The following is a 12,318-nucleotide window of genomic DNA, read 5'->3' as shown; positions in this document are numbered from 1 at the left end:
TGACATTTCTGGTGGGATTTAAATCTGGAGAGTTCCCAACCCACATTCCACCACTTTTTCATGGACCACTCTTTCAAATTTGACAATTCTGAAACTTTTGAGGCATTAATCACATTTTTCAATCTGCATTGCGATGTGTTGATTGGAAAACTTGAATTCTCTGAGCATGTCTGCAACTAATATCCATGCCATTCCGAAGACAGCACATGTGACACAAACCTGAGTTCTAGTGAGCACCACGATTCAAGTTTTCACAAAAAATTAAATTTGAAGAGTCAAAAACACCCAAGAGTACATTGAAATGATGTTTTCTCACTAGTAATGATATTCTCGGTCCTATCAAGTTCGTCATTACTTCAGGGTAAAAAGTGTGATTTATTTTGCAACACCCTTTACCAAATTTTCTGAATAATTCTTCACACAAGAGAAGATACATTAAATAAAAACATTATTAGTAAAAACAAGACATAAAAAAAACTTGTATTATCTTAAATTTGTCCATTTTCCACTCATTGTTTTAATAACAAGAACTAGAGTTGGGTGATGAAATTGATTAATGAATTACCTATGAGCATCAGTTACACAGATTAGTGTCACATTACATAATCTAATAATCCAAATTATGATTAAATTGATTAATGTAAATAGTCAACTAGTGTTTTTGATCATTACCATTTTCAATTATTCCAACTATGCAGTAAACAAAATATTGCAGTTATGATTTTTCCTTATTAATTTTAAGTAACTCAAGTTTATTCAGTTTATTAGTTAGTGTCACAACACATAAAAATAATCAACTAATCAAAACCAGATTTTCAAATGATTATATTTTTTAGTATTGCAACAATCTAAATAATCAAAATGTTGCCATCATATTTTTAAGCACAAAGCTACATAATAGGCTATCTATCCTCTACCCACCAGGGGTATCAGAACCCAATTTTTAGCATTAGCATTATACACTTTTTCATTTGTGTCATGAGATAATCTATTAGTTGAATGTAGTCTACTACCAATAACAAAATGACAAGCAAATTCCACTAACTGCACAGCTCTAGCACAATCTAGCTTTATACCAATTCAAACACTTGTGATGAATTAATTGGCAATCCAGTGCCTTTGTCTTACAACTCCAGTATACAATTTATGTACTTTTCTCCAAGAAAATACAATTTTTCAGATATAAATGAAACATGAATAAATCTATATTTATATAATTAAAATGAATTTCAAAGAATTAGTTATCTCTGAAATACTGAAAGTCTTTTTCTGTTGAATTTCCATTCTTACTGTCAACAAAATACACAACTCAAAATTACTGAATTTTCCTTATGCATTTTAGAGCATGCTCCCAATACACAGTTATTCATCATCCCATGACTTATTGTGCAAGCATCAGGAGATCTTACATACTCTGCTTTCCCACTAATAATTTAGATTTTATTGAAAGTTGCAGCCATGATGAAATCCCAGTTGTGGGGAGGCAGATGAGAAAGAATTTCAAAGTTAAGTACCTGTTTGTAATTCATTATATTTCTAATAATGTAAAATTCAAATCAGATAGACTTAACTCTGAAATACTGAAAATCAGGATACCCACAATGAAAATGAGGTGAAAACTGTTGAAAAGATAAAGAAAATTAGTTACAAGTAACAAGGCAGGAAGATACTAACGTAGACAAAAATAAAAATGTAACCAAGCAGAGTCAGAGCAGAATCCATAACCATGAAAAAATTTAAAGAATTTGATTTAAGAGATAATGAGCAGAGCTGACCAGCCTAACAGAAAGATTAGACCTAAAGGACACTCAGAAATGAGGCACTCTCCTCAGCAAGCTACCTCTTTGCCCTTACTTTTGATGCCCTCTAATACAGGCAAAGAGGTAGGTGAAAGCAATAATGATGTCCTGTACCTATAGGGCAAACACAGGTGGTGGCATAAAAAAGTAAGAGGTATACCATGTCTTGCCCTGTTGTGGAAGGCTCTCAAGGGTGTAATCCAATCAAATATAATGAGTGGACATACTCAAGAGGCTGTAATCCTTCTTATTAAATAACCAAAATATGGCAATAAGTCATGAAATTGGCCAAATTAGTAACTCAGCAACTTTAATGCAATGGGAAAATCAACATAAGAGAATAAAGAGTATAGATGATCACCTTTCTGACTGGAATTGAAACACTGTTTCTTCCATTTCTGATATCTCTAATGTCATGCAAGGATGTGCCAGTGAAGGTGGGAAAGTACCAACCAAGAAATTATCAACCAACAAATAGCACCACCTGTCCACTTCCAAGAGGCAAAATCCTCTCAAGGAGCCCCAGAGCAGAGGATGGATTTATGTGTAAGGCAAATGCAGAGGTTAAATAACATGCTGAAGTCCTGGCTGGATGAATCCATACAAGTACAGTTTCCAAATAAAATAAAAGACTGTTATTAATGCACTGCAATTAAGGTTGATTTTCATTTTTTCATAATTGACAATCTCAGACACCCTTAAAAATAGTTAACAGTGGGTGTTAGGCAGAAGATAAAATATTTCACCCTGTTATGGATTCCATCAGGCTTTGAGAATAACCAGCAGCAGCAAAAAAGAATTCCAAGCTTGAAAAAACATTAATGTAATGAAGGTAAAATTGAAGAAAAGTATAAGGATTCATCCAAATGTCAACCTACAAGATATCCTCTAAAGAGTACCAAGACCGTGAAGCCAGGATATTTCCAAGTGGCTTTTACTATGAGATGTAACCAGAAATTCATGCTGAAAGCATCTGGGTAAATTTTGATAGATGAAATGGATCAGCTGCACAAGCTAATTTGTTAATGTTGATGGGCAAGATCAGAGGAAAGATAACAAGGAACAACCCTGAATGGACAGAGAAAAAATTCTTCTGAATGACAATCTGGGTCAGCTAGAGTAGATAGCACAAACACCCAGAGAAACCAATGTTTGTAAGATTCTCATAATTATCGTCTGGAAAATGTTCAGACTAAAATCCAGACATAGGAATTCTCAAAAGCAAAGGACAATGAGCTGGTAAAAAAACACCCTGCCTACTTTGACATTAGGCAAATTGAAAATGTATGAATAAATGTAGTGAGCATTGACTTAAAAGTATACAAAATTACTCAAAGGAAGAAAAATAACAACCAAAAGTGTAATGACATAAAAAGATCCTGATCAGCTACTGTTGGCATGCTTCTCCTGTATGCGTCAGAAACCTGCAGGCAAAACAAAGCTGAAAAGATGAGGAAGAAAAGAACATTGCAATACAGTGTGACAGGCTACATTGTCAAAGAAATATAAAGAGCTATAGGGTAATAGAAACAATATCAGTAAGACCTACTGGTAATGAAAACTGTAAAGTAGATAAGTAATTCTGACTAAATGAATCAGGAGAACAAGACTAGCTATTAACTATGTAGAAAAAACAAGTCTTAAAAACTTAAAACATAACGTGCAGAGTAGAAAACTGAGGATGGGCCAAAATATAAGACCTCCTCCCTAAATAACCAATCTGAGGTGTAAGAACTTGAAAAGTAATGTGAAATCTATTAATACTGTGCTAGTTTCTGAAAGCTTCAGCAATAACCCAAATATCAAAAAGTGGAAAAAATAATGAATTCATGTACTGAGTTAACATTTGCTTACACTGATAATGTATTCCCAATAAGTAATTACCTCCTCTCAAAAAAAGCTATCTCAATCTTTTTTCTGCTCCCTAAGCATTGCTAAAACAGTTTAACGCTCAGTACACCAGTCTATATACCCAACAAATTTTGTGCCACTTTTGAACATGTATATAGCATGTGCCAACCCTCAATCAATAGTACTGCACTACCTATACTGGCACAGCTAGCTCCCTTTGAATCTCCCACTCAATCTTCATTTTGAAAAATTAGCAAAATCTAAAAGGAATAACACTGAAAGTGGGGAGGAAAGATGGGAAGTGTGTGAAAAGAGGTAAGTACCTATCATAAATATTTTTTCAGTGTAACAAAATGTTAACTTCTGATACCCTTACCTCCTTTCATACAGAGCTAGAATCCTACACTGACAAGGTGGAGGGGCTGGTGAAGGTACCTAACAGTGAAACCAAGTGGAAAGTGACCATCCAGAAATAATAAGTGTGCTCAGAGGTGAAACCAAAGCGCACATGTGGGGCACTGCACTACTTCTGGAAATGAACCTGACACGGATGAAAAAAAGTAAGTGCACAAGCTTAATTCATTCTGAGATGAAATCCATAGTATAAAAAAAATGGAGTGAGTTTGAATCATCCTCTATCTCACAAATCAGACCTGAAAACAGCTAGCTGGCTCCTGTAGGTGAAGAGTTGCTCTGTGAAACGAAAATTTGAAATATAACAATGGAGAAAAACATCTAGCCATGGCTAGATATCTATCCAACCTCCACCAGACAGACGAGGTTTCACAACCGTCCTCAATATTAGAGTAACAAAAACACTGTAGCTAGGGCATATCGATCATGTGATGTGCAAGTAAACAGAGTGTCATACATCAAGCAACTGAAATTCCAAAGAGGAAGTTAACATTTGAGTGAAACCAGACAAGCTCCCAAAACCACTGTAGGATCAAGAAGTACAACAAATCAAACCTGGCATTATGGGGTCATGTCATAACCTTAACTCATCGTAAGAACAGGGCAATACCTGTAACCAGTATTAAGAGCAGAAATCATAATTCACCCAACCATAAATGCAAGGAAGACACAACCTGCACTCAGAATTATGAGGAGGATGAAGAACATTTTCTCAGCTGTAGGAACAGTGTATGTACATCCTGTTGCCAGTATTACAAGGAAGACGAAGTCCCCCAAACTCAATCGTAATAGCAGAGAAGGAAATCTCCTGCAACCAAAATTAACAAAAAGGGGGGCCTCTAATGCACTCAATTGTGGAAACAGGGCAGTGTCAACATGAACCTAGTATTACAAGGATGATTCTGAACAGACTGGTCCTACTCTAAACAACATTCAGTCCACCAGAGAATAAGCATCCTGGGGAAAAGAAAGGAGGGAACCCAGCTTTGCCCTCTTCTCACTGAGTGGATAAATGTGTAGTTGTTTTGAAAAGTAGATTTCTACTTCACACTCGGTCCCTCAGAAGGAAGCCTCCTGGATCCACTACCCCAGCAACTGGGAACTGGTAAGTAGTAAGGACTCCCATGCTCCACTTGGAGAAAAATAGAAGGAAATAAATGTGATGGGGAGTCCAGAAGAACATCACACTGGAGAAAATGCAATGGGTGTCCACAATTCCCTATTTTGAAAAGCAGACTGTCTCTGATTTATACAATCAAAGGGTTGGCAGGGATGGGCAGAAATCCTTTTTTGCTTTACTCACGATAGTCCACGAGTGACTTTCCACCATTGAGTTAAACTTACAGATACCCAGTGACATACTAGTATATACCACTAGGCAGACCACTAGTGGTCTTACAGAATACCCCATCTTTACAATGGGCATTACAGCTCTACCAGTATATAGTGTGAGTTTGAGTGAAAGCACACTTGACCAGGCAACACTTTCCACAGAGTGGACCCTACTGGTAGCAATAAAAGAGGGTCTCTGAAAAGAAAACATAAATGTTGTGAAAAGATGCATCAAAGGCAAATGTACTTATGTAGAATTGCCACGAGAGGGAGATAATATCCACCTGAAAAAGATACAGCCAGATAATGTAGATAACAAGCAACGAAGGAACAGGGAGTAACCCACGTTCCAGCCTGAACAATTTCTTCCAACAAATGGCGGAGACAAGCATTCAAAGACAAGATAATATAACAAATTTGATGAGAACATTGAAGAGATGACGACTTGTTTGAATGTTCCAAGCCAAGGAGTTGACGAACCCAACCAGTTAGTATGACAGGGAATAGATCATGGGAAACAGAAGGGTTCCAGAGAATAAAAGATCAGGAACACGAATCCCAAATGGTGACAGTACGTGCCACATAACACCTTAAGGAGTGAACCTGACAAAGAAGCTGATTAGGAATGAAATGGGAGTACAGGTGGGAGGAGGAAGGTAAAGAACTGGGTGTGAAACCCAAATGGCATTCCTGGGTAACAGAGGTCATAGGGAGGAAGGACTAATCTGGATGTAGGATGACATAAGAATAATGGTAGAGGATTCTGGTAACATTAATAGCATAAATATCTGATCAACAAAGTCTGCAAGCTAGAAGGAAAGGAAACATTTAATATACCACATACCTGACTAACCAGCTGTAAAAAAAATAAAGGTGTGATATTCTGTAGAGGTGAAGTGTGTGACAAACCAAAATAAGAAGTTGCCAGAAAAAGTGAATCCAATTTTATTCTTCTTGACTCTATTCACCCTTAAAAACACTGTCAGGTTGAAAATGAGAAGAAATCGCTAGCTGAATTTAGGAATCTAGCTCCCTTCAATTTAAGGCCTGTACCTCCTCAGCAGATAAAGTTGAACCTGATGCCTGGGTAGTCATTCCAGAAGTGTTGTCTAATGTAGCGGAAACTTCGTTTGTCAATACATTGAATAGGGAGGTCATTCTGATTATCATATAATAGAGTAACAATAAACAAATGTAAAAAAAATATTAAACAATTGAATGCAAACAATGTAAAGACAACTGCTAAAAAAATATTGAAATGTCAATGAAGTACAATCGTAAACAATAACCACATGCAAAAAAAAACACTCATTTAAACGATGCTGTGCCAATCAAGAAAATGAGGATTGAGCAGGAGATTCAAAGAGAGCTAGCTGTGCCAATACAGGTGGTGTAATACTATTGGTGGAGGATGTTAACATGCTATATACATATTCAAAAGTGGTGTGAAATTTGTGGGGGTATATAGACTGGTGCACTGAGTGTTAAATTGTTTTAAGAATGCTTCGGTGCAGAAAGAAGTTTGAGACAGCTTTGTGTCAGAATAGGTAAGAGTGTATCAGAATGTCTAACATGATAAGTATCCTCAGCTGTAACAAATCATTACTTCAAGATGTCAAATACAACATACCTGACAGAGTGAAATGAGGCCACCTGAAGTGCTGTCAGGATTAGAGCTAGAAGAGAAATCCTACACTACTGACACTGAAAGTGAATAAGCCTAAGGAAAATAATCTTACTCAAAAACAAGTGAAAATGATGGGTGTTACATGCATAAAGCACTCATGTGATCATAAAACCTGCCAGGAAAATCAGCATGCAACTTGAAATTAACAGCATGACTACATTAAACAATAAAAGCTGGCAATGCAGCCACAGGATCATCCAGCATGCTACTAGCAGAATATGTGACTAAGGACTTCAGTTTTATTGTAGAAGTTCTGAAAACATTGAAAATATTTGCATCAGAATTATCAATGAATTCTGAATTCACTGTAGCAAAGTTAATAGCAAACTATCAACAAAAAACACAACTATCAACAAAAAAATCTAAAAGCTTTCACAAGATCCCAAAATTTGCACAATAAGTAAAAGAGAGTGGAGAATTATGGGTAAGTGACATGCACTGCAATGCATAAAAGACATTCATAAATTTTGGGTAACATACTTTATTGACAAAATGAGTACAAATTCAACAAGGAAAAACTTTCAGTATTTCAGAAATATGACTATCAGATTCGAAGCTAAATTCATCAATAATAATTATTGAAAGAATAGTACACTTACACAAATACACTCACCAAGCATTACAGGATAATTCTTGTATTCACTTGTCTTGATGTATTAAAAAACCTCAAATATTTGAAATTTGCAAATTAAAATGCTGTCTCTACTTGTGAAGTGTTAGTTACCATTAGTGACCTAAAACATGACAAGAAAAGAACTACTGAACTGTCAGAATAATACTTCATATAAGTGAGCATACACTAACTTAATAACTATAAACATCATTTGTTAAAACATGGGTATGTAGAAAATCTTGAGAATGTGGTTCATCATGTTTTAACTTTATGTCAGTCTCTTAAATCTGGCTATTCTTAACTCATTCTTTAGTAACATAACCAGCTCAATACCATTTCAATCACATCCATGATTACATACTTAGCATTACACTACTTTTGTCTTTACACAAAAATCTTAGTGACCCAGAATACAATTTATACATAATTTTGGGGGACAAAGAGATTATTTCTTCTAAATATTATGCATTTATAGAAATATAAGAAATGAAAATACAAAAGAACATAATAAACTAAGTTCACTATTAAACAATCACTGCATTCTAATGCTTAACAATTTTTCCAATGCATATAGTACTTATCCCTGTTAACATATATTTGCTAATTCAAATACATGAAATCTTCACTGTTATATCTTCACTTGAATCAGTGTTACAGAAGTAAAATCTGTCACCATAAGTCAAATGACTTTTACACACACATATTTTTTCAGAAATAAGTTTTCTGTACTGAATCAGTTTTTTGAATATCTCAAATAGTCATAATAATATCAAGTTTACTGTTGAACATCAAAAACATCACCAGCTCACCTTTTTGAACACTTTGGTACATAACAATGGAAACAAATTTGAATATTAAGTTTTTTGTAAAAAGGCATCTACTGGTTTATATTTCTAGTTCACCAGTTTCTTCCATTGTGGTTCAAAAATATTTAGTTAAGATCTTGTTTCATAGTGCTTACTTAGTCACTAACATATGAATATTTACTTACAGACATACAGAAACAAAAAAATATTTTTCATTAGCATCATTAAAAAGAATCATTACGTTAGAGTAAAATAAATTATCTACAACATGCTGAAAAAACACATGTCAATAATATTACTCTGTACTGGTAGAAGTGATGTTATTGAAGAAATAACTATGCAAGCTTTTTCATGGAACTTATGCCCAAATAGATATAGATGTTACCTTTATACTAAAATGTAGGCTACAATTTTTTTTTAACAGACTTAAGGACAGAATATAGTCTTTAGTAACATCTAATGTTACCTATGAATTTAAATGTCCTAGATGTAATTCCATGTGTATTTAGTTCATCATTATATGGCTGAAAAAAATGTATACATAGTTTGATCTTAATGACTCAATGATATTTTATATTTGAACACAAAATGTTGGATAGTTCTATCTTTTTCTAATAAGTAAAAAACTAAAAGTTATAAAAAATGTCAATAAAAATTCCAAAATGGTGTAGTTTTTAATAAAGTAAGTCATAATTAAAATTAAAAAAATTTGAAGGACAAAAAATAAAAAATGTGCAAAGTTGAAAACAAAAAACAAAATAACTGAATAATTTAATGAAACTTAAAAGAGGTAAGCAATTAACACAAGAATAATATACTAGTACAAAGGAATCAGGTTGTTTCCAGTGCTGTTAAAATGCCCAATGATCAGGAATTTACCATAGTAAGATGTGCATTAGGAACCAGATATTTTCTGCAAATCAACCACTAGCTTTATACAGTTAATAAAGCCATCAATAGTTTGCATTTAAACACAATCTTACCAACTTCTTTATAACATAAATCAGCATTAGCATCAGTTTTTTCACACATTTTTTAACACACACTCATCTGGTCAACAACCAGAATATTGATCAGTTTGTTTAACCCCTTGGTTGTGGAATGGATATTAATTTATTTTTGTGCAGGTAGTGTAAGTTTTTCTGAGATAGAATTTATAAAAGAAGTTTGAAGGGGACTTCCCTGGGTTTTCTAAAATATCTGAAGTAAATTATCAAAATATGAACCTTACTTGTAAAAAAGTAGAAAATATTTCATTAAATTTTTCAATTCAGAAACCAGCTGTTAAAATTTCCTCTGCAACTGAACAAATATAAAATTACAAAGACAATTAACTATTTTTTCTTAACTGAATGTCCTAATACAAAAACATAAAACAGTGAAAAATGATGATTCCCATAAAAATTATATATTTATATCCTCTCTGAATTTATGCAAAAGTCAGGTTTTCTTGCATTGCACAATGAATAGACACTCTACAACAGGAGAGAAAAACTGTGTGCACGTATTGACCCACATCTAATTGTTCAGTTTTAACTAAAATATTGTACACATTTATTAGATTCTATCCTGCATACAGCAAAGAAGATTTCATTGCAATAAATGAAATTGAGCCAAGCTTTCTCTTTTGTTAAAATTTTCTGTCTTGTCCAACTCTTAGGAGGCCTTGTTCAAGGACATGGTGTAATGGTCTCACACCCCTAGTGGACACTGTGCTCAAATTTTCCCATTGATAATCATAACTTTTTTTTTTCATGTGATAATTTTGTATCATATATGTGAGAAATATAGAAAAGAACCAAATGAATTCATTTTGAAACAATTTTTACCTTTAAAACTGCTCCGAAAAGACTTGGCTGTCCTGAATGGCTTAAAATTCAATTTTCTGAGCCTCTGACAAAGAGCACTGCCCCCTTAACCCATGATAAGGTAGGGATCCCCCAGACTCCTTTCTATTTTAAATAATAACGACAGCCCTTTGTTACCTAAATATTTTGTATATTATTCCAAAAGTACATAAAGAAGGCTGTCCTCTTAAACCTATATTTTCTAATACATGTATGTATAACTGTGAATTAGCTGGCTAGTTTCTTTAATAGTTTAAACTTAATGAACGTTAACATTTTCTTAAATTGAAAATGTATTTCCAATAATACTTACCTCTTCTCACACTACAGCTATTACTAGACTGCTAGGGTTTCTTTTCTTTTGTCCATCTAAGCATTGGTCTGAATTTTTCTCACTTGCTCTTCTCTCCTATTCCCCACTTAATTGCCCTTGATAATCTCTGTCACATGCCAGTCTCCAACTACATCAATGCACCTTCTATCCTGGTACTATATACAAGCAACTCATTCAGAAAATATCACTTTTTTTGAGACTGACCCAATCCACAGTTTCTAACGTCGGGTCTCAGTGGGGAGAGTGTAACTGGAGGCAAGTATTATCGCAAATACATTTTCAATTTAAGAAAATGTTAACTTCCGAAAAATACTTACCTCTTCTCACACTACAGCTAGAATTCCACATTGATAAGGTGGAGGGGCCAGTGAGGGCATTATCCATACAAACTACATCTGCATAGATTGTGGGTGTGCCAATAGAAGATTAGTACCCTAGTAGGGGGAACTGCACTAAATGCAGAACATGTATGCTCTTTACTCAGAACCTAAATCATGCCATTTGGGGTAGAATTTGATATGATCCATCACCACTATAGACCAGGCCCCAGTCGAATAGCTGAGGTTCCACTGATTGGGGTTGGAATTATAGTGCCATGGTTCCTAAATCCCATGTTGCTGGCTAGGGCATTTGGACCCCTATATATATATTTATTTATTTATTTATGAGTGGATCCCAACCTGTAGCTATGGAGTGATGTGCTCCAATCTATCGGAGTCATGATGAGAAGGTTAGCAACACCAAAGTTAACAAACCCTCTCCTCAACCTGAACAAAAAGTCTGAAAGGCAACACTCCAAACTCGGAATGACAGGATCCTATCTGCTATACTCAACCTAAGGAAACAGAACTCATCCAGTCAGGAATTATGAATGCTCATCCTCACTCCCCAACTGTGTTGGCAAGGTAAATTTCACTTGCCCCCAGAATTATAACATAACAATGTGTTTGGACAACATGGGACCTATTGATCCATCTCAGCTGTCCTATCCTCTAAACTAAATTAAAATAATAACAAAAAATCTTAAAGCCAGCCCTTATCACTCATATATTTATCATGCTTTTTCTTAAACTCATTTAAATTTACTGCCTCTACATCTGAAGGCAACTCATTCCAAAGGCCAACCACCGTTAGAAAAATGAAACTGTCTTAGCTGAAGACGACTCCTATCTTTCCACAATTTATATTTGTGTCCCCTAGTCCTACTATTCTCATTGTTAAATATAAAAAAGATGATACATCAACACTCTCAATTCCCTTTACAATCTTAAATACCTCAATCAGATCCCCCCTAACTCTTCATCTTTCAAGAGGAAACAATTTGAGATTTCAGCCTCTCCTCGTACGACAACCCCTCCATCCCAGGCACCATTCTAGTAACCCCTCTCTGAACCCTTTCCAACAATTCAATGTCCTTCCTACAGTAAAGAGCCCAAGACTGAACACAATATTCCAAATGTGGCCTAACCAGTGACCAGTACAATGAAATTATAACCTCTTTAGACTTGTATTCAATATTTCTATATATACAACCTAAAATCCTATTTGCCTTACCACTAGCAACAGCACACTGCTTGGATGGCTTTAGAGACTACTACACCAAGATCTCTTTCTTTCATAACACTGTTAAGGTTA

General features: G+C 34.8%; 1 protein-coding gene across 4 annotated transcripts in view; it reads right to left on the bottom strand.

The window, feature by feature from the left end:
• Window positions 1-12,318, bottom strand: part of LOC106457294 (phosphatidylinositol 3,4,5-trisphosphate 3-phosphatase and dual-specificity protein phosphatase PTEN-like) — a 103,784-nt gene that overhangs the window by 64,580 nt on the left and 26,886 nt on the right. The window contains exon 1 of one of the 4 annotated variants that reach the window (XM_022383151.1): window positions 2,902-2,912. The exons of the other annotated variants lie outside the window; for them this stretch is intronic. The gene's annotated coding sequence lies outside the window, so the exon portion shown is untranslated. Of the gene's footprint in view, window positions 1-2,901; window positions 2,913-12,318 lie in introns of those variants that run through there. 4 annotated transcript variants of the gene reach the window in all.

This window comes from Limulus polyphemus, unplaced genomic scaffold (assembly GCF_000517525.1).
Source record: "Limulus polyphemus unplaced genomic scaffold, Limulus_polyphemus-2.1.2 Scaffold313, whole genome shotgun sequence".
Lineage (NCBI taxonomy): Eukaryota > Metazoa > Arthropoda > Merostomata > Xiphosura > Limulidae > Limulus > Limulus polyphemus.
The sequence above is the reverse complement of the archived record's forward strand: the minus strand, read 5'-3'. Positions and strand labels throughout refer to the sequence as shown.